The sequence below is a fragment of the Lampetra planeri genome, chromosome 50 (assembly GCF_965212315.1).
Source record: "Lampetra planeri chromosome 50, kcLamPlan1.2.h2, whole genome shotgun sequence".
NCBI lineage: Eukaryota > Metazoa > Chordata > Hyperoartia > Petromyzontiformes > Petromyzontidae > Lampetra > Lampetra planeri.
The window spans coordinates 7888639-7914751 of NC_136156.1; the positions used below are offsets into that span (position 1 = coordinate 7888639).

General features: G+C 46.0%; 12 non-coding genes across 12 annotated transcripts; all 12 read left to right on the forward strand.

Annotated features, from left to right (window-relative positions):
- The first annotated feature begins 571 nt into the window (after window positions 1–571).
- TRNAD-GUC (transfer RNA aspartic acid (anticodon GUC)) lies at window positions 572–643 on the forward strand. Its single transcript has one exon. It is a non-coding gene; the product is annotated as a tRNA-Asp (tRNA).
- Window positions 644–9852: 9209 nt separating this feature from the next.
- On the forward strand, window positions 9853–9924 carry TRNAD-GUC (transfer RNA aspartic acid (anticodon GUC)). Its single transcript has one exon. It is a non-coding gene; the product is annotated as a tRNA-Asp (tRNA).
- Window positions 9925–11226: 1302 nt separating this feature from the next.
- Window positions 11227–11298, forward strand: TRNAD-GUC (transfer RNA aspartic acid (anticodon GUC)). Its single transcript has one exon. It is a non-coding gene; the product is annotated as a tRNA-Asp (tRNA).
- Window positions 11299–12434: 1136 nt separating this feature from the next.
- TRNAD-GUC (transfer RNA aspartic acid (anticodon GUC)) lies at window positions 12435–12506 on the forward strand. Its single transcript has one exon. It is a non-coding gene; the product is annotated as a tRNA-Asp (tRNA).
- Window positions 12507–13809: 1303 nt separating this feature from the next.
- On the forward strand, window positions 13810–13881 carry TRNAD-GUC (transfer RNA aspartic acid (anticodon GUC)). The gene has a single exon. It is a non-coding gene; the product is annotated as a tRNA-Asp (tRNA).
- Window positions 13882–17193: 3312 nt separating this feature from the next.
- TRNAD-GUC (transfer RNA aspartic acid (anticodon GUC)) lies at window positions 17194–17265 on the forward strand. The gene has a single exon. It is a non-coding gene; the product is annotated as a tRNA-Asp (tRNA).
- Window positions 17266–18567: 1302 nt separating this feature from the next.
- TRNAD-GUC (transfer RNA aspartic acid (anticodon GUC)) lies at window positions 18568–18639 on the forward strand. Its single transcript has one exon. It is a non-coding gene; the product is annotated as a tRNA-Asp (tRNA).
- Window positions 18640–19775: 1136 nt separating this feature from the next.
- Window positions 19776–19847, forward strand: TRNAD-GUC (transfer RNA aspartic acid (anticodon GUC)). The gene has a single exon. It is a non-coding gene; the product is annotated as a tRNA-Asp (tRNA).
- Window positions 19848–21149: 1302 nt separating this feature from the next.
- TRNAD-GUC (transfer RNA aspartic acid (anticodon GUC)) lies at window positions 21150–21221 on the forward strand. The gene has a single exon. It is a non-coding gene; the product is annotated as a tRNA-Asp (tRNA).
- A 1135-nt stretch (window positions 21222–22356) lies between these two features.
- Window positions 22357–22428, forward strand: TRNAD-GUC (transfer RNA aspartic acid (anticodon GUC)). Its single transcript has one exon. It is a non-coding gene; the product is annotated as a tRNA-Asp (tRNA).
- Window positions 22429–23731: 1303 nt separating this feature from the next.
- TRNAD-GUC (transfer RNA aspartic acid (anticodon GUC)) lies at window positions 23732–23803 on the forward strand. Its single transcript has one exon. It is a non-coding gene; the product is annotated as a tRNA-Asp (tRNA).
- A 1136-nt stretch (window positions 23804–24939) lies between these two features.
- On the forward strand, window positions 24940–25011 carry TRNAD-GUC (transfer RNA aspartic acid (anticodon GUC)). The gene has a single exon. It is a non-coding gene; the product is annotated as a tRNA-Asp (tRNA).
- The last annotated feature ends 1102 nt before the right edge of the window (window positions 25012–26113 follow it).

The window sequence follows — 26113 nt, forward strand, 5'->3', positions numbered from 1 at the left end:
GGGGTGGCTCGAGGATCTAGTTTGGGTCCTCTGTTGTTACTTAATGTTAATAGCTCAGCTTATTTGAGAGTATATTGAGTAGTTTGAGTACATTGATTATATTGATGTAGTTTATACTTAGTTTTTTCACATCGGTTTATTGTATGGTAGTTGGGTAGTTGCAGTTCTTTAGCGTCAATATGCTCAATTCCTCTGTTGATATGTAAACTCCTTTGTCAAGGTTCTCTCCTCATCCCACCCAGCTTAAAAATACGCTGCCAAGCTCAGCAGTGTTCATTGGGACGCTGTCTTTCTGACAGCTTTGTTCTTCACCTGAGGACGGCTGCTTGTGTTGTGGCCAAAACGTCGTGAGGATTTTATTTTATTATGTTTTATTTTTATTTTTTTTATTATTTCCCTTCTACGTGACTGTACCGAAAGAACCAAGAATAGGAATGTTTTTTCTTGAAGTTTCAATATTTATTCAGAGCCCCAGGTGACATTAGCAAGATTAGGGTTCAATAATATCTTCAGGGAAAGCGTTCCAGATGTATGCAGAAGTGCCTTACAATTTGTCGAAGCTCGCAGCCATTCCTCGATAGTATAGTGGTTAGTATCCCCGCCTGTCACGCGGGAGACCGGGGTTCAATTCCCCGTCGGGGAGAGCTGGCATTTTTTAACATAATTTTTTCCACTCACGTTCTGTCACGTGATTTCCACCAATAATTAAATAAGCAGTGCATCTCAAAACACCTGTCAATTTCATATCAAGCATATAATCACATGTAATAAATTGAGATTACATGTGATTATATATATGTGTAATAAAAGACTTGACCACGATCTCTGGCTCAGTGTCCTTTATTCGGTCCGTACTGCGTTCCCACACGGCTGTCTCTCTTATTCTCTCAGTGCTGGTTCCGATGTCACTCCAGTCACCATCAGCAGCCCCGCTGCTGTTCTTGTCGCTCTTGCAGCCCCACAGCAGCTCCGCTGCTGTACTCTCACACAGCTCCCTTGGCTGTTCCTGCTGCAGCTCTGACAGCCTCGTGCTGTCTCGCCTTCTCGTCGCTCCTGCGACTCTTGGCAGCCACCCCGCTGCCCCTCACACACAGCCTTACTGCCTATCTCTATCTGCAGCTTTACACCTTCCAGTAGCTCCCTACTGTTCCCGGGGTTGGCCCCCGCTTCGACGGTGCCCCCTCGGCTCGTACGCCCGCATGGCCCCACACCTTTCCATTCACACCCCGACTGCCTTCTCTTTCCGGTTTACCCGCTTAAGGACCCCAACCTTTCACCCACGTCACCTGGCTCCGCCTCCTCGTGACGTCACATCCGGAAGGTCGCTTTCGCCCGCATTACACCACCCTCCCCCATAGAAAAAACCCAGCCGACCTCGGCTGAACAATACCAAAGCGTAATGCGGTGAACCGACCTTCCCCCTTAAAGGACACTAAGCATGCAATATAACAACAAGAACAACAACACAAGTAACATCGACGAACGTACGAAAGCATGCGATAAATACGACGGCAAGAACAAGAACAATAACAACATACAATCAACGAAACGTAAGCGATTTGGAACGAGTGCGGGTCGCCGGCCCGTCCCGGACGGTCGGCGGCCCACTTGTAGAACGGGGACGCGATGGAACACGAGGAATGACAGGGGGTAATTCCCCTGCTGCGATTGGAAGTCCACCGACGTCTCGTGTCCCTGACGAATCAGTCTTGGTCGTATTCCGCGAATGCGCCTGCAGCGGGGTCGGAAGGGTCGCCGGGCTTGAAGGTCCCGCAGCCCTGGCAGGCGCCCTCGGAACAGGCCCACTCCTCCCCCGCGGTGTCACGGTCGGCCTGTCTGGAACAGGTACGACAGGCGCTCTAGCCAGATCAATGGACGCAGGCGGGGAAGAGTCAGAGTCAGCAGCAACAGACCCCGGCAAGGCAACATTGGGAGATGACGCATCACGTAGGGGAGCAACATATGGTTTTAACCGCGACGTATGAACAAACCAACGGCGAGACCCAATCTGAACGCGCGCCGACTGTGGATTGGGAACCTCAATGAGGCGCACAGGACCATGCCAAGGTTTGTGCAATTTAGGAGAGGTCCCCGGCCGCACCTGCGGGCAATGGAGCCAGGCCAGGTCTCCCACCTTCCAGGGGCACTCCCCCTCAGACCGCCGAGCATACCGCTCGTTCCGGGCCTGGGCTTTGGCCGTAGCCACGCGGGCGTTTTCCCGCGCCTCCGTAACCCGGCGAACCGTGTCCTGAATGTATTCAGGGAGTGGTTTACGAGGTCCCTTCACCCCAGTACCCAATTGCACATCCACCGGAGGCACGTTTTCCCGACCATACATAAGATAAAACGGCGAATACCCTGTAGCCGCATGGGGCGTCATCCTGTACGCCGAAAGCACTCCGGGGATGTGCAGATCCCAATCTGATTGCTGTTCACTCACAGTATGGCAAAGCATGGCAGACAATGTCCTGTTCAGCCGCTCAACCATACCATCCGTCTGCGGATGGTATGGAGATGTCCGTATTTTCTTAGTCCCAAGGCCTGCGCACACTTCAGCCAATAATTTAGAAGAGAAATTTCGGCCCTGGTCCGTGAGGAGTCTCTCAGGCGCCCCCTTGTCCATAATGTACCCAAACAAAAAGGCGTCGGTGATGGCCGCGGCCGACTGATTGGGCAACGGCCAGGCCATCGGCCAACGGGAGAGATACTCAACCCCTACCAGCAAATATTTATTTCCCCTCGCCGATGGTGGGAAGGGTCCCAATATGTCCAGTGCCACCAATTCATTGACTCGAGACACCTGAATCGACTGGAGAGGCGGCACGTAAGGATGTTTAGGCGGCTTACGCCGGGCGCATTCAGGGCACGCGCGCACGTGCCTTACGACATCTGTCGCCATGCCGTGCCAAAAATAATGACGTTGTAACGTCAACAAAGTCTTCTGCACCCCTAAATGCAATAGTGTGTCACAATGGAGAGTTCTAATCAACTCAAATCGCAAGGACGTTGGTACCACCACACGCCAGCTTTCCTGGAACCTTTCTTGCCACATAAGCAGACCATCTCGGAGAGCGGTTCGCGGCCCCACAGCCGAACTCGGACTCCCATTGTCCCTCATAGACCGCTTCCGCATGGACAACAACGACTCGTCCATCATTTGTTCCCGAATCCAGACAGACCGCGGCAGATTCAAAACCCCATCAGTCGGTCCCGGTTCCATCGGAGTATCCGACTTCCCGACAGCCAACGTAAGCGGCTGAGGGGGGTTCAGAATCGGCGAACACCTATGCGTCCCCGACGCACATTTGCAAGGGGCGCGCCCTGGTAATCTGGAAAGTGCGTCAGCGTTCGCATGGCGCACTCCCTTCCGATGTTGAATTTGGAAGGAAAATTCCTGCAGCGTGTCCAACCAACGTGCCCACTGTCCCGATGGCTGGTCCATTTTGAGTGCATATTGCAAGGCCGCATGATCCGTACGCACAATAAACGAACGACCGTAAAGGTACGGTCGAAATTGGCGTAGGAAAAAAACAACCACCAAAAGTTCTCTACGAGTGACACAGTAGCGTGTTTCCGCAGGCGACAAGACTCGGCTACCATACGCCACGACGCGCTCTACGCCCCCTTTAGACTGTGATAATACCGCCCCAATACCTGTGTCACTCGCGTCCGTATCAAGAATGAAAGGGCGATCAAAATCGGGATAATCCAATGTCGGGGCCGTAGCCAATAGATCACGCAGACTCCGAAAGGCCGCCTCTTCCGGCTCTCCCCAAACAAATTTCCGTCCTTTACCCGTAAGGAGATGCAAGGGCCTCGCAATCGTCGCAAACCCCGGCACAAATCTTCGGTAATACGAGGCAAATCCCAAAAACCGCCGAACATCCCCCACGGAGGCCGGAGTCGGCCAATCCCGGACGCACGCCGTCTTTTCCGGATCCGTGGACACCCCCTCTGCACTCACAATGTGCCCCAAATAACGGACGGACCGTTGCAGTAGGTGGCATTTCTTTGGTTTGAATTTCAAATTGGCAGAGCGCATCCTCGTGAACACTGTCTCCAGCCGCGTTAAATGTTCCTCGAATGTGCGGCTGAACACAATAATATCGTCCAAATATATAAGACACGTCTCCCACTGCAACCCCGTCAAAACGAGCTCCATCAACCTTTGAAACGTAGCAGGGGCCGCATTCAATCCCATCGGGAGGCAGTTGAATTGAAATAACCCCTGCGGCGTACGGAATGCGGTTTTCTCCCGTGAGGACTCGTCAAGGGGAAGCTGCCAAAATCCCGAAGAGAGGTCCAGTGTGGAAAAGAACTTAGCCCCCGACAATGCGTCAAGGGAGTCGTCCATACGCGGCAGGGGGTACGCATCTGCCACCGATATCTTATTCAATTTCCGGAAATCAACACAAAATCGCAAGTTGCCATCCTTTTTCTTAACCAAGACCACAGGAGCGCCCCATGGGCTGTTAGATGGCGATATAATGTCCGCAGCCAACATGTCTTCCACCGCCCCCCGAACGTGTTCTCGCTCCGCTGGACTCATCCGATGCGAATTTAACCGAATAGGGGCAGCGTCGCCCGTCTCAATGTGATGGGAAAGCAACGATGTGCGTCCCAAATCCAAATCGTCGGAGCTGAACACATCCGAATACGTCAGCAACAATTTACGCAGCGCATCACGTTGCCCCACGGACAGGGAAGAATTTTCGTCACATAAGGTAGCGATCCAACGATTATCCGAACCCCTTGGCTCGGAAACACCAGCGACCACTCCCCGGCGATGCGGACAATCGTGCGTCGCAAACGCCGTAGTGGCATGTGCCACAACCGTACCGGCCGGAACACGGATGTTTTCCACCCCCGCATTAAGCACCTGTAAAACCGGTAATTGATCCGGCCGGACGATGGTCTGTGCCCCAACTAACGCCAATCCTGTTGTTATCGTGGCGGATGGCGACAACAAGACCCCTACTGCTCCTAGCCGATTGGGCAGGGGCTTCCGATACCGCAAGGGTATAAGCATCTGTGAACCAGGTGGGATGTCCACAGATGCGACGGACAGCGCCTGCACCTGTACGGCCGAAGCAGGTCGCCCCCAGGGCGACGGCAGAAACGAGATTCGACGGCCCCCCGGCAATTCAATACAATTCTCATTGATTTTAATCAAAATGGGCATCTTAGCCAAAAAATCCGTGCCTAGTAAGCAAGGAACCGCCAAAGATCTCGATATTAACACAACGCCCGAAGCCGACATATCCCCTATAGATATCTTAGCATCCACCTGGCCCACAATACCCATACTACCCCCGTTCGCAGCGACGCAAGACCCATAAACCGGACGCACAGCCCCCGGCGGAATGCCCAACAGATGGAAAATGACATCCGATATAATAGTCGCAGACGCTCCCGAGTCGACCAAAATGCGCACGTCCACACCTTGTATAGACCCCGGTACAGTGGACGAACCCGTAGCGGCCGCGACAACTCTCCGTGCCAATTTGCGCCACTGCGTAACTGAATGACAAGGCTCCGTCGATGGCCTTTCTTTAACAACAACAATAGGATCGCGCAACAAAGGTGGTGGGTGAGGTGTAAAGCCTTGCCGAGTGTCTGGTGCGTGCCGACATGCCTGTTTCGGAGGTTCCTTGGTCGGCTTGTCCGGTGTTGTGGGCTCCTGCTGCGGCGGACCCGGGAAGCGGGCCCAGCAATCCTTGGCGTAATGGCCCCTACGGCCGCAGCGGAAGCAATCGGCCTCGTTGCGCCGAAGCGCAGGTCTTGCATCCCGGCGGCCCCGTTCCGATGGCGTAGCGCGCGGCCCCGGCCTTCCGCGTCCCGACCATGGAGAGGAGGCGGCCGTCAGCTCCCGAGGACCCCGCTCATCCGGCACATAGATCGCCCTTGTGGGGTCCCACCCCATCGCGCCTCCTTCCTTGACGGGCCCACCCGTCCATGCCGCCACTTGCTTCCAGCGACGGAGATTAAACTGCGCATCCAGACACTTTGCTGCCGCCCGGGACGTGAGCTTCTCATGCCCACACACAGGCATGGGGATCCCCAGATCCCGAGACAGCTCCAGCATTTTTCCCAATATGAGAGGCTCGAGCAGATCCTGTGGCGTGTCAGGATATGCTGCCATGGCCAGCTCCAACACCGCACCCCTGAACGCCACGGGCGATTCTTCGGGTGCTCGTTGTCGTTGAGCGAATCGCCGATGCGCGTCGTCAGGTGGCTCATAGGCGTCGGCCATTTCCTCAAAAACTCCACATAAAGTCTTCTTCTTATCGGCCGTTATGGAACGGAAAAATCGAACAGATTCGTCGTCCAGTAGAGTCGGCAACACTTCCAAAGCCTCCGCATCGGTCCATCTTGCTGAACGAACCGCCGCCAAAAATCGGCAGGCGAAAGCGCTCCAATCGCCCCCGATAGAGAATTCCTTAACTGTAGTAAGGTGGCGACTCCGACTCCTCTTTACGCCGTCTTCCAATGATGGTTGTTCTGGAGGCAAATTCAAAATGGCGTCGGCCCGCGGCGTGGCCAAGATGGCGGTTTGGCGCCGCGGAGCGCGCAAGATGGCGTCTTCTTGCCGCGTGGCCAATGGCGGCGGCAGGGCAGGCAACGTGGCGGCCCGTGGAGCACCTTCTCGTTCCGTCGTCGTCCTTGGCGTAACGAGGTGACATAGATGCGCCAGGACGTCCTTGAGTGTCTCCAGTTGTTCTGCCACCTGTTGCCATCTTTGATCAGCGTCCGATGTTGTTGACGGATCCGCCATCGCGCCGACATCTTCCACGCCCGTCCCCGTGCTCGCCTCAGCAGGGCTCTCCTCCACCACCCCAGCAGAATCCGTGGTCGGAGGGAATTCGTCGTCGTCGGACGAAGAAGCCGATGCTGGCGCCGGGGGAATTTTCTTCCTTACTTGCTTAGACATGCCGTTTCACTTCTGACCCCAGTGTAATAAAAGACTTGACCACGATCTCTGGCTCAGTGTCCTTTATTCGGTCCGTACTGCGTTCCCACACGGCTGTCTCTCTTGTTCTCTCAGTGCTGGTTCCGATGTCACTCCAGTCACCATCAGCAGCCCCGCTGCTGTTCTTGTCGCTCTTGCAGCCCCACAGCAGCTCCGCTGCTGTACTCTCACACAGCTCCCTTGGCTGTTCCTGCTGCAGCTCTGACAGCCTCGTGCTGTCTCGCCTTCTCGTCGCTCCTGCGACTCTTGGCAGCCACCCCGCTGCCCCTCACACACAGCCTTACTGCCTATCTCTATCTGCAGCTTTACACCTTCCAGTAGCTCCCTACTGTTCCCGGGGTTGGCCCCCGCTTCGACGGTGCCCCCTCGGCTCGTACGCCCGCGTGGCCCCACACCTTTCCATTCACACCCCGACTGCCTTCTCTTTCCGGTTTACCCGCTTAAGGACCCCAACCTTTCACCCACGTCACCTGGCTCCGCCTCCTCGTGACGTCACATCCGGAAGGTCGCTTTCGCCCGCATTACATATGTACAACAAAGAGCAGACTGTCTCAACGGGCGACTGCTCACCTGATCACGGCTGAGTGTCCTTAGGGGTGGCTCGGGGCTCTAGTTTGGGCCCTATCTGTTCGGCCTGTATTTGCTACCGCTGGGCCACAGTTTTTCGTCTTCATGGCTTAAATCTACACTTTTATGCTCACGACTCAGATTTATCTTAAGACTATGATTGACACCAAAGTTGTAGTTTCCGTTGTCTTGCTGAGGTCAAGTCGTGGATGCACCTAAACTTTCTTAAATTAAATTGTGATAAGAGAGAGATTATTTTTTTGAGCTCTCCACATCAATTGCGTTCATCTTTCTGGTTTTAGTGTGGCCATGTACGGGAGTGTGAGGTCAGAAACGTGGGTGTTAGCCTCAACCCCAGTTTGACATTTGAAGCTCACGTACGTAATATTACCCAAATCTAGTGCTGTCCCTTACTGGTGCCGAGAGGCTGGTGCATGCCTTTATATCATCTAGGTTGGGTTACTACAATGCCTTGCTTGAATGGGGCCTGGTCCTCCACTAGGTCGACTCGGCCTCAAACTAGTACCTGGTGTGGTGTGTAAACAATGCCAGTGGGGAGACAAAGGCGGCCGGGCGTGGCGCTGGCCACTCACCCCCTCGTGTGCCGTGCCGGCCTTGATATGAGCTGGTAACTAACAGCACTTGCCCCAACAGTCCGTTAAGGCTATTCGGGGGATCTTTGCTTTTGTGCAATTGTGGTGACTCATTGCCCTTCTTCCGACGACGAACTAGCATCAGGATCGAAGGTAAGTGAAATAAAACATTTATTTGTTACTTTGTTTTATTTACTATATAGTGTTACATGCAAATGTACACTTTTTTGACAATGCTTTCCTTTTTTGTTGAACGAAAACATTTTATAACAATGACCGTACGGGCATTTAAATATAGTGCATTACTGTGGTCCAACTTACGAAGGGGTCTAAGGAACGAATTGGTTTCGTAACCCGAGGGGTGCCGGTGATGTAACGGAATGTTTTATCTTGAAATTTCAACATTTATTCAGAGCCCCAGGTGACATTAGCATTATGAGGGTTCAATAATATCTTAAGGGAGAGCGTTCCAGATGTCTGCAGAAGTGCCTTACAATTTGCCAACCCTAGCGGCCACTCCTCGATAGTATAGTGGTTAGTATCCCCGCCTGTCACGGGGGAGACCGGGGTTCAATTCCCCGTCGGGGAGAGCTTGACTTTTTTTCATTATTGTTTCCACTGAATAATAATTTGAAGTTTTCGTGACTGCAGGGATCAATTCTATTTGGTTCTTTCGGTAAAGTCACGTAGGTATTAAATAAAATAAATTGTGTTGCGCCCGAAACGTCGTGATTTAATGCATTTTATTTAATACCTACGTGACTTTACCGAAAGAACCAAATAGTATGTTTCCACTGAGTTTCAACAAGCGTAACATTTGCTGTGGGTCTCAAAACACCTGTCAGTATTATACCCAGCATATAATCACGTGTAATTTCACTTTTTTACATGTTATTATTTCCTGGGTGTACTATTGTTCATTTGTTAAGGTTATAAAATATTTACTTGTTGCCGATTCTGGTGCATTGGCTATCTTGATACTTCTGGATCTGAGTGCTGCTTTTGATACTGTTGATACGTTTACGTTGTTAAATCGTCTTGAGCCTTCGGTGGACATGTCAGGGACTGCTGCTATTTGTTGGCTCATGCCATACAACAAAGAGTAGTCTGTCTCAACGGGCGACTGCTCACCTGGTCACGGCTTAGTGTCCTTAGGGGTGGCTCGAGGATCTAGTTTGGGTCCTCTGTTGTTACTTAATGTTAATAGCTCAGCTTATTTGAGAGTATATTGAGTAGTTTGAGTACATTGATTATATTGATGTAGTTTATACTTAGTTTTTTCACATCGGTTTATTGTATGGTAGTTGGGTAGTTGCAGTTCTTTAGCGTCAATATGCTCAATTCCTCTGTTGATATGTAAACTCCTTTGTCAAGGTTCTCTCCTCATCCCACCCAGCTTAAAAATACGCTGCCAAGCTCAGCAGTGTTCATTGGGACGCTGTCTTTCTGACAGCTTTGTTCTTCACCTGAGGACGGCTGCTTGTGTTGTGGCCAAAACGTCGTGAGGATTTTATTTTATTATGTTTTATTTTTCGTTTTTTTATTATTTCCCTTCTACGTGACTGTACCGAAAGAACCAAGAATAGGAATGTTTTTTCTTGAAGTTTCAATATTTATTCAGAGCACCAGGTGACAGCAAGATTAGGGTTCAATAATATCTTCAGGGAGAGCGTTCCAGATGTATGCAGAAGTGCCTTACAATTTGTCGAAGGTCGCAGCCATTCCTCGATAGTATAGTGGTTAGTATCCCCGCCTGTCACGCGGGAGACCGGGGTTCAATTCCCCGTCGGGGAGAGCTGGCATTTTTTAACATAATTTTTTCCACTCACGTTCTGTCACGTGATTTCCACCAATAATTAAATAAGCAGTGCATCTCAAAACACCTGTCAATTTCATATCAAGCATATAATCATATGTAATAAATTGAGATTACATGTGATTATATATATGTACAACAAAGAGCAGACTGTCTCAACGGGCGACTGCTCATCTGATCACGGCTGAGTGTCCTTAGGGGTGGCTCGGGGCTCTAGTTTGGGCCCTATCTATTCGGTCTGTATTTGCTACCGCTGGGCCACAGTTTTTCGTCTTCATGGCTTAAATCTACACTTTTATGCTCACGACTCAGATTTATCTTAAGACTATGATTGACACCAAAGTTGTAGTTTCCGTTGTCTTGCTGAGGTCAAGTCGTGGATGCACCTAAACTTTCTTAAAATAAATTGTGATAAGAGAGAGATTATGTTTTTGAGCTCTCCACATCAATTGCGTTCATCTTTCTGGTTTTAGTGTGGCCATGTACGGGAGTGTGAGGTCAGAAACGTGGGTGTTAGCCTCAACCCCAGTTTGACATTTGAAGCTCAAGTACGTAATATTACCCAAATCTAGTGCTGTCCCTTACTGGTGCCGAGAGGCTGGTGCATGCCTTTATATCATCTAGGTTGGGTTACTACAATGCCTTGCTTGAATGGGGCCTGGTCCTCCACTAGGTCGACTCGGCCTCAAACTAGTACCTGGTGTGGTGTGTAAACAATGCCAGTGGGGAGACAAAGGCGGCCGGGCGTGGCGCTGGCCACTCACCCCCTCGTGTGCCGTGCCGGCCTTGATATGCGCTGGTAACTAACAGCACTTGCCCCAACAGTCCGTTAAGGCTATTCGGGGGATCTTTGCTTTTGTGCAATTGTGGTGACTCATTGCCCCTCTTCCGACGACGAACTAGCATCAGGATCGAAGGTAAGTGAAATAAAACATTTATTTGTTACTTTGTTTTATTTACTATACAGTGTTACATGCAAATGTACACTTTTTGACAATGCTTTCCTTTTTTGTTGAACGAAAACATTTTATAACAATGACCATACGGGCATTTAAATATAGTGCATTACTGTGGTCCAACTTACGAAGGGGTCTAAGGAACGAATTGGTTTCGTAACCCGAGGGGTGCCGGTGATGTAACGGAATGTTTTATCTTGAAATTTCAACATTTATTCAGAGCCCCAGGTGACATTAGCATTATGAGGGTTCAATAATATCTTAAGGGAGAGCGTTCCAGATGTCTGCAGAAGTGCCTTACAATTTGCCAACCCTCGCAGCCACTCCTCGATAGTATAGTGGTTAGTATCCCCGCCTGTCACGCGGGAGACCGGGGTTCAATTCCCCGTCGGGGAGAGCTTGACTTTTTTTCATTATTGTTTCCACTGAATAATAATTTGAAGTTTTCGTGACTGCAGGGATCAATTCTATTTGGTTCTTTCGGTAAAGTCACGTAGGTATAAAATGAAATGCATTAAATCACGACGTTTCGGGCGCAACACAATTTATTTTATTTTATACCTACGTGACTTTACCGAAAGAACCAAATAGTATGTTTCCACTGAGTTTCAACAAGCGTAACATTTGCTGTGGGTCTCAAAACACCTGTCAGTATTATACCCAGCATATAATCACGTGTAATTTCACTTTTTTACATGTTATTATTTCCTGGGTGTACTATTGTTCATTTGTTAAGGTTATAAATGATTTACTTATTGCCGATTCTGGTGCATTGGCTATCTTGATACTTCTGGATCTGAGTGCTGCTTTTGATACTGTTGATACGTTTACGTTGTTAAATCGTCTTGAGCCTTCGGTGGACATGTCAGGGACTGCTGCTATTTGTTGGCTCATGCCATACAACAAAGAGTAGTCTGTCTCAACGGGCGACTGCTCACCTGGTCACGGCTTAGTGTCCTTAGGGGTGGCTCGAGGATCTAGTTTGGGTCCTCTGTTGTTACTTAATGTTAATAGCTCAGCTTATTTGAGAGTATATTGAGTAGTTTGAGTACATTGATTATATTGATGTAGTTTATACTTAGTTTTTTCACATCGGTTTATTGTATGGTAGTTGGGTAGTTGCAGTTCTTTAGCGTCAATATGCTCAATTCCTCTGTTGATATGTAAACTCCTTTGTCAAGGTTCTCTCCTCATCCCACCCAGCTTAAAAATACGCTGCCAAGCTCAGCAGTGTTCATTGGGACGCTGTCTTTCTGACAGCTTTGTTCTTCACCTGAGGACGGCTGCTTGTGTTGTGGCCAAAACGTCGTGAGGATTTTATTTTATTATGTTTTATTTTTCTTTTTTTTATTATTTCCCTTCTACGTGACTGTACCGAAAGAACCAAGAATAGGAATGTTTTTTCTTGAAGTTTCAATATTTATTCAGAGCCCCAGGTGACATTAGCAAGATTAGGGTTCAATAATATCTTCAGGGAGAGCGTTCCAGATGTATGCAGAAGTGCCTTGCAATTGGTCGAAGCTCGCAGCCATTCCTCGATAGTATAGTGGTTAGTATCCCCGCCTGTCACGCGGGAGACCGGGGTTCAATTCCCCGTCGGGGAGAGCTGGCATTTTTTAACATCATTTTTTCCACTCACGTTCTGTCACGTGATTTCCACCAATAATTGAATAAGCAGTGCATCTCAAAACACCTGTCAATTTCATATCAAGCATATAATCACATGTAATAAATTGAGATTACATGTGATTATATATATGTACAACAAAGAGCAGACTGTCTCAACGGGCGACTGTTCATCTGATCACGGCTGAGTGTCCTTAGGGGTGGCTCGGGGCTCTAGTTTGGGCCCTATCTATTCGGCCTGTATTTGCTACCGCTGGGCGACAGTTTTTCGTCTTCATGGCTTAAATCTACACTTTTATGCTCACGACTCAGATTTATCTTAAGACTATGATTGACACCAAAGTTGTAGTTTCCGTTGTCTTGCTAAGGTCAAGTCGTGGATGCACCTAAACTTTCTTAAATTAAATTGTGATAAGAGAGAGATTATGTTTTTGAGCTCTCCACATCAATTGCGTTCATCTTTCTGGTTTTAGTGTGGCCATGTACGGGAGTGTGAGGTCAGAAACGTGGGTGTTAGCCTCAACCCCAGTTTGACATTTGAAGCTCACGTACGTAATATTACCCAAATCTAGTGCTGTCCCTTACTGGTGCCGAGAGGCTGGTGCATGCCTTTATATCATCTAGGTTGGGTTACTACAATGCCTTGCTTGAATGGGGCCTGGTCCTCCACTAGGTCGACTCGGCCTCAAACTAGTACCTGGTGTGGTGTGTAAACAATGCCAGTGGGGAGACAAAGGCGGCCGGGCGTGGCGCTGGCCACTCACCCCCTCGTGTGCCGTGCCGGCCTTGATATGAGCTGGTAACTAACAGCACTTGCCCCAACAGCCCGTTAAGGCTATTCGGGGGATCTTTGCTTTTGTGCAATTGTGGTGACTCATTGCCCCTCTTCCGACGACGAACTAGCATCAGGATCGAAGGTAAGTGAAATAAAACATTTATTTGTTACTTTGTTTTATTTACTATATAGTGTTACATGCAAATGTACACTTTTTTGACAATGCTTTCCTTTTTTGTTGAACGAAAACATTTTATAACAATGACCGTACGGGCATTTAAATATAGTGCATTACTGTGGTCCAACTTACGAAGGGGTCTAAGGAACGAATTGGTTTCGTAACCCGAGGGGTGCCGGTGATGTAACGGAATGTTTTATCTTGAAATTTCAACATTTATTCAGAGCCCCAGGTGACATTAGCATTATGAGGGTTCAATAATATCTTAAGGGAGAGCGTTCCAGATGTCTGCAGAAGTGCCTTACAATTTGCCAACCCTCGCAGCCACTCCTCGATAGTATAGTGGTTAGTATCCCCGCCTGTCACGCGGGAGACCGGGGTTCAATTCCCCGTCGGGGAGAGCTTGACTTTTTTTCATTATTGTTTCCACTGAATAATAATTTGAAGTTTTCGTGACTGCAGGGATCAATTCTATTTGGTTCTTTCGGTAAAGTCACGTAGGTATTAAATAAAATAAATTGTGTTGCGCCCGAAACGTCGTGATTTAATGCATTTTATTTTATACCTACGTGACTTTACCGAAAGAACCAAATAGTATGTTTCCACTGAGTTTCAACAAGCGTAACATTTGCTGTGGGTCTCAAAACACCTGTCAGTATTATACCCAGCATATAATCACGTGTAATTTCACTTTTTTACATGTTATTATTTCCTGGGTGTACTATTGTTCATTTGTTAAGGTTATGAAATATTTACTTATTGCCGATTCTGGTGCATTGGCTATCTTGATACTTCTGGATCTGAGTGCTGCTTTTGATACTGTTGATACGTTTACGTTGTTAAATCGTCTTGAGCCTTCGGTGGACATGTCAGGGACTGCTGCTATTTGTTGGCTCATGCCATACAACAAAGAGTAGTCTGTCTCAACGGGCGACTGCTCACCTGGTCACGGCTTAGTGTCCTTAGGGGTGGCTCGAGGATCTAGTTTGGGTCCTCTGTTGTTACTTAATGTTAATAGCTCAGCTTATTTGAGAGTATATTGAGTAGTTTGAGTACATTGATTATATTGATGTAAATTTCGATTTAAAGCTTTCGTGACTGCAGGGATTCATCTTCTTGGTTCTTTCGGTAAAGTCACGTAGAAGGGAAGTAATAAAATAATAAAAATAAAACATAATAAAACAATTCTCACGACGTTTCGGCCACAACGCAAGCAGCCATCCTCAGGCGAAGAATGAAACACCCCAAGCTTGGAGCGTATATTTAAGCTGGGTTAGAGGGGGGGGAGGTGGGAAGAAGAGCGCCTAAACAAAATAATTTGCATATCAAGAGGAATTCAGCATATGGAAAATGCGTAGGAGGTGGGCGGGGGGGGTTCCAAATCAATACTATGCCCGTGCATTATGCAGGATTAGCAGCATCAAAGGGGGGGGGGGAAGGGGGGGAGCATTAACAAAGGAAAGGAATGTTAATAGTATGTAGCTGTAGTTACTAAACAACCACGTAAAAAACTACAGTATAAACTGCATGACAAACTAAAGTATAAACTACATAGCATCATCAGTAAACTTACTATACTCTACAATAAGCTGAGTTACTAACAGTAAGTAATACATGAAAAATTCTACGTTGTAAAAAAATTATATAATATGCTTCCATCTAAACTTTATTCTCTTACATCACACGCGTCTATACCGTACTATATACTTCCATAGGCAAAACCAACATTAAATTACATACTGTATTGCTATAAACCACCCTATACCTTATACATTTTTAATATAACACTATGTATTATTCTACCCACCCTAATGTGTATCAAAATGGTTTATTACGTCCTTCCAGTGATTGCTAAGCCAGAATCCATCTTCTCGGTTAAAATTGTCTCTGTGTTTGTAAATGTGGATCGCCTCATGTACGAATCTCTCATGATAGCCAGATGGCTTGCAGAGAACCTCTGTCTTGGAGAAGTCAATGTCATGTGAGCCCACTGAGTTGTAACAGTGATCTGCCACGGCTGAGGTGTTTGTCCTACAGTGTTTCAGGTCAGCTTTATGTTCACGGATGCGGTCCGAGACATGTCGTTTGGTTTCCCCAATGTAACTGCTACCACAGAGGCAACTTAGTTTGTAGACACCAGGGTACTGTATGTCTGGAACCACATCTTTTACAGACGGTACCAGATCACGGATTTTATGTACTGTGTTGAATCGGACCTGGATCTTGTGTTTAATCAGGATTTTGGAGATCTTTTTTGTGACCCCAGCAATGTAGGGTAAGGTGATGGTCTTGAAAGGCTCCTCAACAGGATCTTTCTTGGTGGTTGGAGTGATGGCTTTGCGGATTGTGTAGTCGGAGTAACCATTAGCCTTAAGAGCTTGGCGTACGTGTTTGAGTTCACTGGAAATGTGTTCATGGTCGGAGATGCATTGGGCTCTATGATATAGAGTCTTGATGAGAGAATTCTTCTGGGATGGATGGTGGTGGGAATCCGGTTTTAGATAAGCATCCGTGTGGGTGGCTTTCCTGTAGACAGAGTGGCTCATTGAACCATCAGGTCTCCTTTTGATTAGGACATCCAAAAAGGGTAGCTTGCCATCATTTTCGACTTCCATGGTGAATCTGATGGCTGGGTGTATGGAATTGATATGGTCGAGAAATTGGTCTAGAGCAGGCCGGCCATGTGGCCAGATGACAAAAGTGTCGTCTACGTACCTCTTCCATAAGGTCGGGCGTAGAGTCGCAGTCTGGATGGCGTCCGTCTCAAATTTCTCCATGAAGATGTTGGCTACAACCGGAGATAAGGGGGAGCCCATTGGGGTGCCCTCAATTTGCTTGTAGAAGGTTCCATTCCAGGTGAAGTATGTATTGGTTAAGCAGTGTCTCACCAGGGGGGGTACCCCAGCATTCAGTCCTTGATGAACCAAGTCTTCAATGATTGCGATGGTGTCAGGCACAGGCACCTTGGTGAACAAGGAAACCACATCAAAACTGACAAGCAGGTCGTCTGGGGACAGGGCAATCCCCTTGATTGTTGATACCAGGTCAGTAGAGTTTAGTACTGCAGAGGTGGTTTTTCCAGTGAAAGGCCGTAGGATGGAATGTTTTTTCTTGAAGTTTCAATATTTATTCAGAGCACCAGGTGACACGAAACGTCGTGAGAATTGTTTTATTATGTTTTATTTTTATTATTTTATTACTTCCCTTCTACGTGACTTTACCGAAAGAACCAAGAAGATATATTGATGTAGTTTATACTTAGTTTTTTCACATCGGTTTATTGTATGGTAGTTGGGTAGTTGCAGTTCTTTAGCGTCAATATGCTCAATTCCTCTGTTGATATGTAAACTCCTTTGTCAAGGTTCTCTCCTCATCCCACCCAGCTTAAAAATGCGCTGCCAAGCTCAGCAGTGTTCATTGGGACGCTGTCTTTCTGACAGCTTTGTTCTTCACCTGAGGACGGCTGCTTGTGTTGTGGCCAAAACGTCGTGAGGATTTTATTTTATTATGTGTTTTTTTCTTTTTTTTTATTATTTCCCTTCTACGTGACTGTACCGAAAGAACCAAGAAATGGAATGTTTTTTCTTGAAGTTTCAATATTTATTCAGAGCACCAGGTGACATTAGCAAGATTAGGGTTCAATAATATCTTCAGGGAGAGCGTTCCAGATGGCTGCAGAAGTGCCTTACAATTTGTCGAAGCTCGCAGCCATTCCTCGATAGTATAGTGGTTAGTATCCCCGCCTGTCACGCGGGAGACCGGGGTTCAATTCCCCGTCGGGGAGAGCTGGCATTTTTTAACATAATTTTTTCCACTCACGTTCTGTCACGTGATTTCCACCAATAATTAAATAAGCAGTGGATCTCAAAACACCTGTCAATTTCATATCAAGCATATAATCACATGTAATAAATTGAGATTACATGTGATTATATATATGTACAACAAAGAGCAGACTGTCTCAACGGGCGACTGCTCACCTGATCACGGCTGAGTGTCCTTAGGGGTGGCTCGGGGCTCTAGTTTGGGCCCTATCTGTTCGGCCTGTATTTGCTACCGCTGGGCCACAGTTTTTCGTCTTCATGGCTTAAATCTACACTTTTATGCTCACGACTCAGATTTATCTTAAGACTATGATTGACACCAAAGTTGTAGTTTCCGTTGTCTTGCTGATGTCAAGTCGTGGATGCACCTAAACTTTCTTAAATTAAATTGTGATAAGAGAGAGATTATGTTTTTGAGCTCTCCACATCAATTGCGTTCATCTTTCTGGTTTTAGTGTGGCCATGTACGGGAGTGTGAGGTCAGAAACGTGGGTGTTAGCCTCAACCCCAGTTTGACATTTGAAGCTCACGTACGTAATATTACCCAAATCTAGTGCTGTCCCTTACTGGTGCCGAGAGGCTGGTGCATGCCTTTATATCATCTAGGTTGGGTTACTACAATGCCTTGCTTGAATGGGGCCTGGTCCTCCACTAGGTCGACTCGGCCTCAAACTAGTACCTGGTGTGGTGTGTAAACAATGCCAGTGGGGAGACAAAGGCGGCCGGGCGTGGCGCTGGCCACTCACCCCCTCGTGTGCCGTGCCGGCCTTGATATGCGCTGGTAACTAACAGCACTTGCCCCAACAGTCCGTTAAGGCTATTCGGGGGATCTTTGCTTTTGTGCAATTGTGGTGACTCATTGCCCCTCTTCCGACGACGAACTAGCATCAGGATCGAAGGTAAGTGAAATAAAACATTTATTTGTTACTTTGTTTTATTTACTATACAGTGTTACATGCAAATGTACACTTTTTGACAATGCTTTCCTTTTTTGTTGAACGAAAACATTTTATAACAATGACCGTACGGGCATTTAAATATAGTGCATTACTGTGGTCCAACTTACGAAGGGGTCTAAGGAACGAATTGGTTTCGTAACCCGAGGGGTGCCGGTGATGTAACGGAATGTTTTATCTTGAAATTTCAACATTTATTCAGAGCCCCAGGTGACATTAGCATTATGAGGGTTCAATAATATCTTAAGGGAGAGCGTTCCAGATGTCTGCAGAAGTGCCTTACAATTTGCCAACCCTCGCAGCCACTCCTCGATAGTATAGTGGTTAGTATCCCCGCCTGTCACGCGGGAGACCGGGGTTCAATTCCCCGTCGGGGAGAGCTTGACTTTTTTTCATTATTGTTTCCACTGAATAATAATTTGAAGTTTTCGTGACTGCAGGGATCAATTCTATTTGGTTCTTTCGGTAAAGTCACGTAGGTATAAAATGAAATGCATTAAATCACGACGTTTCGGGCGCAACACAATTTATTTTATTTTATACCTACGTGACTTTACCGAAAGAACCAAATAGTATGTTTCCACTGAGTTTCAACAAGCGTAACATTTGCTGTGGGTCTCAAAACACCTGTCAGTATTATACCCAGCATATAATCACGTGTAATTTCACTTTTTTACATGTTATTATTTCCTGGGTGTACTATTGTTCATTTGTTAAGGTTATAAATGATTTACTTATTGCCGATTCTGGTGCATTTGCTATCTTGATACTTCTGGATCTGAGTGCTGCTTTTGATACTGTTGATACGTTTACGTTGTTAAATCGTCTTGAGCCTTCGGTGGACATGTCAGGGACTGCTGCTATTTGTTGGCTCATGCCATACAACAAAGAGTAGTCTGTCTCAACGGGCGACTGCTCACCTGGTCACGGCTTAGTGTCCTTAGGGGTGGCTCGAGGATCTAGTTTGGGTCCTCTGTTGTTACTTAATGTTAATAGCTCAGCTTATTTGAGAGTATATTGAGTAGTTTGAGTACATTGATTATATTGATGTAGTTTATACTTAGTTTTTTCACATCGGTTTATTGTATGGTAGTTGGGTAGTTGCAGTTCTTTAGCGTCAATATGCTCAATTCCTCTGTTGATATGTAAACTCCTTTGTCAAGGTTCTCTCCTCATCCCACCCAGCTTAAAAATACGCTGCCAAGCTCAGCAGTGTTCATTGGGACGCTGTCTTTCTGACAGCTTTGTTCTTCACCTGAGGACGGCTGCTTGTGTTGTGGCCAAAACGTCGTGAGGATTTTATTTTATTATGTTTTATTTTTCTTTTTTTTATTATTTCCCTTCTACGTGACTGTACCGAAAGAACCAAGAATAGGAATGTTTTTTCTTGAAGTTTCAATATTTATTCAGAGCCCCAGGTGACATTAGCAAGATTAGGGTTCAATAATATCTTCAGGGAGAGCGTTCCAGATGTATGCAGAAGTGCCTTGCAATTTGTCGAAGCTCGCAGCCATTCCTCGATAGTATAGTGGTTAGTATCCCCGCCTGTCACGCGGGAGACCGGGGTTCAATTCCCCGTCGGGGAGAGCTGGCATTTTTTAACATCATTTTTTCCACTCACATTCTGTCACGTGATTTCCACCAATAATTGAATAAGCAGTGCATCTCAAAACACCTGTCAATTTCATATCAAGCATATAATCACATGTAATAAATTGAGATTACATGTGATTATATATATGTACAACAAAGAGCAGACTGTCTCAACGGGCGACTGTTCATCTGATCACGGCTGAGTGTCCTTAGGGGTGGCTCGGGGCTCTAGTTTGGGCCCTATCTATTCGGCCTGTATTTGCTACCGCTGGGCGACAGTTTTTCGTCTTCATGGCTTAAATCTACACTTTTATGCTCACGACTCAGATTTATCTTAAGACTATGATTGACACCAAAGTTGTAGTTTCCGTTGTCTTGCTGAGGTCAAGTCGTGGATGCACCTAAACTTTCTTAAATTAAATTGTGATAAGAGAGAGATTATGTTTTTGAGCTCTCCACATCAATTGCGTTCATCTTTCTGGTTTTAGTGTGGCCATGTACGGGAGTGTGAGGTCAGAAACGTGGGTGTTAGCCTCAACCCCAGTTTGACATTTGAAGCTCACGTACGTAATATTACCCAAATCTAGTGCTGTCCCTTACTGGTGCCGAGAGGCTGGTGCATGCCTTTATATCATCTAGGTTGGATTACTACAATGCCTTGCTTGAATGGGGCCTGGTCCTCCACTAGGTCGACTCGGCCTCAAACTAGAACCTGGTGTGGTGTGTAAACAATGCCAGTGGGGAGACAAAGGCGGCCGGGCGTGGCGCTGGCCACTCACCCCCTCGTGTGCCGTGCCGGCCTTGATATGAGCTGGTAACTAACAGCACTTGCCCCAACAGTCCGTTAAGGCTATTCGGGGGATCTTTGCTTTTGTGCAATTGTGGTGACTCATTGCCCCTCTTCCGACGACGAACTAGCATCAGGATCGAAGGTAAGTGAAATAAAACATTTATTTGTTACTTTGTTTCATTTACTATACAGTGTTACATGCAAATGTACACTTTTTGACAATGCTTTCCTTTTTTGTTGAACGAAAACATTTTATAACAATGACCGTACGGGCATTTAAATATAGTGCATTACTGTGGTCCAACTTACGAAGGGGTCTAAGGAACGAATTGGTTTCGTAACCCGAGGGGTGCCGGTGATGTAACGGAATGTTTTATCTTGAAATTTCAACATTTATTCAGAGCCCCAGGTGACATTAGCATTATGTGGGTTCAATAATATCTTAAGGGAGAGCGTTCCAGATGTCTGCAGAAGTGCCTTACAATTTGCCAACCCTCGCAGCCACTCCTCGATAGTATAGTGGTTAGTATCCCCGCCTGTCACGCGGGAGACCGGGGTTCAATTCCCCGTCGGGGAGAGCTTGACTTTTTTTCATTATTGTTTCCACTGAATAATAATTTGAAGTTTTCGTGACTGCAGGGATCAATTCTATTTGGTTCTTTCGGTAAAGTCACGTAGGTATAAAATGAAATGCATTAAATCACGACGTTTCGGGCGCAACACAATTTATTTTATTTTATACCTACGTGACTTTACCGAAAGAACCAAATAGTATGTTTCCACTGAGTTTCAACAAGCGTAACATTTGCTGTGGGTCTCAAAACACCTGTCAGTATTATACCCAGCATATAATCACGTGTAATTTCACTTTTTTACATGTTATTATTTCCTGGGTGTACTATTGTTCATTTGTTAAGGTTATAAATGATTTACTTATTGCCGATTCTGGTGCATTGGCTATCTTGATACTTCTGGATCTGAGTGCTGCTTTTGATACTGTTGATACGTTTACGTTGTTAAATCGTCTTGAGCCTTCGGTGGACATGTCAGGGACTGCTGCTATTTGTTGGCTCATGCCATACAACAAAGAGTAGTCTGTCTCAACGGGCGACTGCTCACCTGGTCACGGCTTAGTGTCCTTAGGGGTGGCTCGAGGATCTAGTTTGGGTCCTCTGTTGTTACTTAATGTTAATAGCTCAGCTTATTTGAGAGTATATTGAGTAGTTTGAGTACATTGATTATATTGATGTAGTTTATACTTAGTTTTTTCACATCGGTTTATTGTATGGTAGTTGGGTAGTTGCAGTTCTTTAGCGTCAATATGCTCAATTCCTCTGTTGATATGTAAACTCCTTTGTCAAGGTTCTCTCCTCATCCCACCCAGCTTAAAAATACGCTGCCAAGCTCAGCAGTGTTCATTGGGACGCTGTCTTTCTGACAGCTTTGTTCTTCACCTGAGGACGGCTGCTTGTGTTGTGGCCAAAACGTCGTGAGGATTTTATTTTATTATGTTTTATTTTTCTTTTTTTATTATTTCCCTTCTACGTGACTGTACCGAAAGAACCAAGAATAGGAATGTTTTTTCTTGAAGTTTCAATATTTATTCAGAGCCCCAGGTGACATTAGCAAGATTAGGGTTCAATAATATCTTCAGGGAGAGCGTTCCAGATGTATGCAGAAGTGCCTTACAATTTGTCGAAGCTCGCAGCCATTCCTCGATAGTATAGTGGTTAGTATCCCCGCCTGTCACGCGGGAGACCGGGGTTCAATTCCCCGTCGGGGAGAGCTGGCATTTTTTTACATCATTTTTTCCACTCACGTTCTGTCACGTGATTTCCACCAATAATTGAATAAGCAGTGCATCTCAAAACACCTGTCAATTTCATATCAAGCATATAATCACATGTAATAAATTGAGATTACATGTGATTATATATATGTACAACAAAGAGCAGACTGTCTCAACGGGCGACTGCTCACCTGATCACGGCTGAGTGTCCTTAGGGGTGGCCCGGGGCTCTAGTTTGGGCCCTATCTGTTCGGCCTGTATTTGCTACCGCTGGGCCACAGTTTTTCGTCTTCATGGCTTAAACCTACACTTTTATGCTCACGACTCAGATTTATCTTAAGACTATGATTGACACCAAAGTTGTAGTTTCCGTTGTCTTGCTGAGGTCAAGTCGTGGATGCACCTAAACTTTCTTAAATTAAATTGTGATAAGAGAGAGATTATGTTTTTGAGCTCTCCACATCAATTGCGTTCATCTTTCTGGTTTTAGTGTGGCCATGTACGGGAGTGTGAGGTCAGAAACGTGGGTGTTAGCCTCAACCCCAGTTTGACATTTGAAGCTCACGTACGTAATATTACCCAAATCTAGTGCTGTCCCTTACTGGTGCCGAGAGGCTGGTGCATGCCTTTATATCATCTAGGTTGGATTACTACAATGCCTTGCTTGAATGGGGCCTGGTCCTCCACTAGGTCGACTCGGCCTCAAACTAGTACCTGGTGTGGTGTGTAAACAATGCCAGTGGGGAGACAAGGGCGGCCGGGCGTGGCGCTGGCCACTCACCCCCTCGTGTGCCGTGCCGGCCTTGATATGAGCTGGTAACTAACAGCACTTGCCCCAACAGTCCGTTAAGGCTATTCGGGGGATCTTTGCTTTTGTGCAATTGTGGTGACTCATTGCCCCTCTTCCGACGACGAACTAGCATCAGGATCGAAGGTAAGTGAAATAAAAAATGTATTTGTTACTTTGTTTTATTTACTATACAGTGTTACATGCAAATGAACACTTTTTTGACAATGCTTTCCTTTTTTGTTGAACGAAAACATTTTATAACAATGACCGTACGGGCATTTAAATATAGTGCATTACTGTGGTCCAACTTACGAAGGGGTCTAAGGAACGAATTGGTTTCGTAACCCGAGGGGTGCCGGTGATGTAACGGAATGTTTTATCTTGAAATTTCAACATTTATTCAGAGCCCCAGGTGACATTAGCATTATGAGGGTTCAATAATATCTTAAGGGAGAGCGTTCCAGATGTCTGCAGAAGTGCCTTACAATTTACCAACCCTCGCAGCCACTCCTCGATAGTATAGTGGTTAGTATCCCCGCCTGTCACGCGGGAGACCGGGGTTCAATTCCCCGTCGGGGAGAGCTTGACTTTTTTTCATTATTGTTTCCACTGAATAATAATTTGAAGTTTTCGTGACTGCAGGGATCAATTCTATTTGGTTCTTTCGGTAAAGTCACGTAGGTATAAAATGAAATGCATTAAATCACGACGTTTCGGGCGCAACACAATTTATTTTATTTTATACCTACGTGACTTTACCGAAAGAACCAAATAGTATGTTTCCACTGAGTTTCAACAAGCGTAACATTTGCTGTGGGTCTCAAAACACCTGTCAGTATTATACCCAGCATATAATCACGTGTAATTTCACTTTTTTACATGTTATTATTTCCTGGGTGTACTATTGCTCATTTGTTAAGGTTATAAATGATTTACTTCTTGCCGATTCTGGTGCATTGGCTATCTTGATACTTCTGGATCTGAGTGCTGCTTTTGATACTGTTGATACGTTTACGTTGTTAAATCGTCTTGAGCCTTCGGTGGACATGTCAGGGACTGCTGCTATTTGTTGGCTCATGCCATACAACAAAGAGTAGTCTGTCTCAACGGGCGACTGCTCACCTGGTCACGGCTTAGTGTCCTTAGGGGTGGCTCGAGGATCTAGTTTGGGTCCTCTGTTGTTACTTAATGTTAATAGCTCAGCTTATTTGAGAGTATATTGAGTAGTTTGAGTACATTGATTATATTGATGTAGTTTATACTTAGTTTTTTCACATCGGTTTATTGTATGGTAGTTGGGTAGTTGCAGTTTTTTAGCGTCAATATGCTCAATTCCTCTGTTGATATGTAAACTCCTTTGTCAAGGTTCTCTCCTCATCCCACCCAGCTTAAAAATACGCTGCCAAGCTCAGCAGTGTTCATTGGGACGCTGTTTTTCTGACAGCTTTGTTCTTCACCTGAGGACGGCTGCTTGTGTTGTGGCCAAAACGTCGTGAGGATTTTATTTTATTATGTTTTATTTTTCTTTTTTTTATGATTTCCCTTCTACGTGACTGTACCGAAAGAACCAAGAATAGGAATGTTTTTTCTTGAAGTTTCAATATTTATTCAGAGCCCCAGGTGACATTAGCAAGATTAGGGTTCAATAATATCTTCAGGGAGAGCGTTCCAGATGTATGCAGAAGTGCCTTACAATTTGTCGAAGCTCGCAGCCATTCCTCGATAGTATAGTGGTTAGTATCCCCGCCTGTCACGCGGGAGACCGGGGTTCAATTCCCCGTCGGGGAGAGCTTGACTTTTTTTCATTATTGTTTCCACTGAATAATAATTTGAAGTTTTCGTGACTGCAGGGATCAATTCTATTTGGTTCTTTCGGTAAAGTCACGTAGGTATTAAATAAAATAAATTGTGTTGCGCCCGAAACGTCGTGATTTAATGCATTTTATTTAATACCTACGTGACTTTACCGAAAGAACCAAATAGTATGTTTCCACTGAGTTTCAACAAGCGTAACATTTGCTGTGGGTCTCAAAACACCTGTCAGTATTATACCCAGCATATAATCACGTGTAATTTCACTTTTTTACATGTTATTATTTCCTGGGTGTACTATTGTTCATTTGTTAAGGTTATAAAATATTTACTTATTGCCGATTCTGGTGCATTGGCTATCTTGATACTTCTCGATCTGAGTGCTGCTTTTGATACTGTTGATACGTTTACGTTGTTAAATCGTCTTGAGCCTTCGGTGGACATGTCAGGGACTGCTGCTATTTGTTGGCTCATGCCATACAACAAAGAGTAGTCTGTCTCAACGGGCGACTGCTCACCTGGTCACGGCTTAGTGTCCTTAGGGGTGGCACGAGGATCTAGTTTGGGTCCTCTGTTGTTACTTAATGTTAATAGCTCAGCTTATTTGAGAGTATATTGAGTAGTTTGAGTACATTGATTATATTGATGTAGTTTATACTTAGTTTTTTCACATCGGTTTATTGTATGGTAGTTGGGTAGTTGCAGTTCTTTAGCGTCAATATGCTCAATTCCTCTGTTGATATGTAAACTCCTTTGTCAAGGTTCTCTCCTCATCCCACCCAGCTTAAAAATACGCTGCCAAGCTCAGCAGTGTTCATTGGGACGCTGTCTTTCTGACAGCTTTGTTCTTCACCTGAGGACGGCTGCTTGTGTTGTGGCCAAAACGTCGTGAGGATTTTATTTTATTATGTTTTCTTTTTCTTTTTTTTATTATTTCCCTTCTACGTGACTGTACCGAAAGAACCAAGAATAGGAATGTTTTTTCTTGAAGTTTCAATATTTATTCAGAGCACCAGGTGACATTAGCAAGATTAGGGTTCAATAATATCTTCAGGGAGAGCGTTCCAGATGGCTGCAG